Source organism: Syngnathus leptorhynchus, unplaced genomic scaffold (genome assembly GCF_054491065.1).
Source record: "Syngnathus leptorhynchus isolate UIUO unplaced genomic scaffold, UIUO_Slep HiC_scaffold_255, whole genome shotgun sequence".
Classification (NCBI taxonomy): Eukaryota; Metazoa; Chordata; class Actinopteri; order Syngnathiformes; family Syngnathidae; genus Syngnathus; species Syngnathus leptorhynchus.
This window is the reverse complement of record NW_028232222.1, coordinates 30001-33796: the sequence shown is the minus strand read 5'-3', so window position 1 is coordinate 33796 and position 3796 is coordinate 30001.

Sequence of the window (3796 nt, the reverse complement as noted above, 5' to 3'; positions counted from 1 at the left end):
CTGAAAAAACGACTAAGTGCCCACGGCTCTGGGGGGCTTGTGAGTCCGCCCCGCGCCGGTTCGGCGGTCGGCCTCAAAAAGCGAAAAATCAGCCTCTCTCCCTGGAGCTCACCAAAAATTTGTCGAAATTTTTCTAAGTTCTCCTCGAGGTACCAGGGGGTGAGGTACCCGGGCTAAGGTGCAGTACCTTTTTTGGTCTTCAGGTGCGCCAGAGTACAATGAAATGGTCCCAGTAGTCAGTGTACTCATCGACTTTCCCCCCGTTTTCCAAAGCACCCCGTTTACGAGTATGGAGGAGATGGTGCTGGTCTCCCCACGGCGTCGGACACGCCGTCCTCGACAGCACAAGGTCGGATAGAAGACCTGAAAAGCGCCGTGGCACGCGCTGGAGGTGTCACTGTGGCGAAAAAGTGACTAAGTGTCAACTTTCGAAAAAACGGCTAAGTGTCAACTTTCGAAAAAACGGCTAAGTGTCAACTTTCGAAAAAACGGCTAAGTGTCAACTTTCGAAAAAACGACTAAGTGTCGCCTCTCTGAAAAAACGGCAAAGTGTCAACTTTCGAAAAAACGACTAAGTGTCAACTTTCGAAAAAACGACTAAGTGTCACCTCTCTGAAAAAATGGCAAAGTGTCAACTGCGAATGTGGTGGTGCATGGAAGGAAGTGGAGGACGGCCGGCTCCTTAAACACAGGCCGAAGAGGAGCGTCAGGGCCGGCTCCTTAAACACGGACCGAGTGTCGCCCTTAACACAGACCAAGCGGAGGACGGCCGCCTCCCTAAATACAGGCCGAACCGGAGCGCGAGGGCCGCTCCTTAAACACGGACCGAGTGTCGCCCTTAACACAGACCAAGGGGAGGACGGCCGCCTCCTTAAACACAGGCCGGAGAGGAGCGTCAGGGCCAGGCTCCTCAAACATGGACAGAGTTTCGCCCTTAACACAGACCAAGGGGAGGACGGCCGCCTCCTTAAACACAGGCCGGAGAGGAGCGTCAGGGCCAGGCTCCTCAAACATGGACCGAGTGTCGCCCTTAACACAGACCAAGGGGAGGACGGCCGCCTCCTTAAACACAGGCCGGAGAGGAGCGTCAGGGCCAGGCTCCTCAAACATGGACAGAGTGTCGCCCTTAACACAGACCAAGGGGAGGACGGCCGCCTCCTTAAACACAGGCCGGAGAGGAGCGTCAGGGCCAGGCTCCTCAAACATGGACCGAGTGTCGCCCTTAACACAGACCAAGGGGAGGACGGCCGCCTCCTTAAACACAGGCCGGAGAGGAGCGTCAGGGCCAGGCTCCTCAAACATGGACCGAGTGTCGCCCTTAACACGGACCAAGGGGAGGACGGCCGCCTCCTTAAACACAGGCCGGAGAGGAGCGTCAGGGCCAGGCTCCTCAAACATGGACCGAGTGTCGCCCTTAACACGGACCAAGGGGAGGACGGCCGCCTCCTTAAACACAGGCCGGAGAGGAGCGTCAGGGCCAGGCTCCTCAAACATGGACCGAGTGTCGCCCTTAACACAGACCAAGGGGAGGACGGCCGCCTCCTTAAACACAGGCCGGAGAGGAGCGTCAGGGCCAGGCTCCTCAAACATGGACCGAGTGTCGCCCTTAACACAGACCAAGCGGAGGACGGCCGCCTCCCTAAATACAGGCCGAACCGGAGCGCGAGTGTCGCTCCTTAAACACGGACCGAGTGGAGGACGGCCGCCTCCTTAAACACAGGCCGAACAAAATGACACAAAGTGTCAACTGCGAATGTTGTCCATCCAAGGAAGGAGCGTGATGCCCGGCCGGCTCCTTAAACACAGGCCGAGAGTCGCCCCGGACGGTCCGCCTCGCGGCGCCCGTCTGCTCGGATAAAATGACACAAAGTGTCAACTACGAATGTTGTCCATCCAAGGAAGGAGCGTGATGCCCGGCCGGCTCCTTAAACACAGGCCGAGAGTCGCCCCGGACGGTCCGCCTCGCGGCGCCCGTCTGCTCGGATAAAATGACACAAAGTGTCAACTGCGAATGTTGTCCATCCAAGGAAGGAGCGTGATGCCCGGCCGGCTCCTTAAACACAGGCCGAGAGTCGCCCCGGACGGTCCGCCTCGCGGCGCCCGCCCGCTCGGATAAAATGACACAAAGTGTCAACTACGAATGTTGTCCATCCAAGGAAGGAGCGTGATGCCCGGCCGGCTCCTTAAACACAGGCCGAGAGTCGCCCCGGACGGTCCGCCTCGCGGCGCCCGTCTGCTCGGATAAAATGACACAAAGTGTCAACTACGAATGTTGTCCATCCAAGGAAGGAGCGTGATGCCCGGCCGGCTCCTTAAACACAGGCCGAGAGTCGCCCCGGACGGTCCGCCTCGCGGCGCCCGTCTGCTCGGATAAAATGACACAAAGTGTCAACTGCGAATGTTGTCCATCCAAGGAAGGAGCGTGATGCCCGGCCGGCTCCTTAAACACAGGCCGAGAGTCGCCCCGGACGGTCCGCCTCGCGGCGCCCGCCCGCTCGGATAAAATGACACAAAGTGTCAACTACGAATGTTGTCCATCCAAGGAAGGAGCGTGATGCCCGGCCGGCTCCTTAAACACAGGCCGAGAGTCGCCCCGGACGGTCGCCTCGCGGCGCCCGTCTGCTCGGATAAAATGACACAAAGTGTCAACTACGAATGTTGTCCATCCAAGGAGGGAGCGTGATGCCCGGCCGGCTCCGAAAACACAGGCCGAGAGTCGCCCCGGACGGTCCGCCTCGCGGCGCCCGTCTGCTCGGATAAAATGACACAAAGTGTCAACTGCGAATGTTGTCCATCCAAGGAAGGAGCGTGATGCCCGGCCGGCTCCTTAAACACAGGCCGAGAGTCGCCCCGGACGGTCCGCCTCGCGGCGCCCGCCCGCTCGGATAAAATGACACAAAGTGTCAACTACGAATGTTGTCCATCCAAGGAAGGAGCGTGATGCCCGGCCGGCTCCTTAAACACAGGCCGAGAGTCGCCCCGGACGGTCGCCTCGCGGCGCCCGTCTGCTCGGATAAAATGACACAAAGTGTCAACTACGAATGTTGTCCATCCAAGGAGGGAGCGTGATGCCCGGCCGGCTCCGAAAACACAGGCCGAGAGTCGCCCCGGACGGTCCGCCTCGCGGCGCCCGTCTGCTCGGATAAAATGACACAAAGTGTCAACTGCGAATGTTGTCCATCCAAGGAAGGAGCGTGATGCCCGGCCGGCTCCTTAAACACAGGCCGAGAGTCGCCCCGGACGGTCCGCCTCGCGGCGCCCGCCCGCTCGGATAAAATGACACAAAGTGTCAACTACGAATGTTGTCCATCCAAGGAGGGAGCGTGAGGCCCGGCCGGCTCCGAAAACACAGGCCGAGAGTCGCCCCGGACGGTCCGCCTCTCGAGGCGCCCGCCCGCTCGGATAAAATGACACAAAGTGTCAACTACGAATGTTGTCCATCCAAGGAGGGAGCGTGAGGCCCGGCCGGCTCCGAAAACACAGGCCGAGAGTCGCCCCGGACGGTCCGCCTCTCGAGGCGCCCGCGCCGCTCGGATAAAATGACACAAAGTGTCAACTACGAATGTTGTCCATCCAAGGAGGGAGCGTGATGCCCGGCCGGCTCCGAAAACACAGGCCGAGATTCGACCCCGGACGGGCCGTCTTCTCCCGGCGCCCGCCCGCGTACGCCCCCCATCCCCGGTCGCCCGTCTGCTCCCGGCGGGCCTCCGAGTACCCCCTCACCCAACTGACCGACTGGCACTCATGACCCGCCTTGGTAGGGCCTCCATCGGCCTCGGCTCGTCCGACGTCGGGT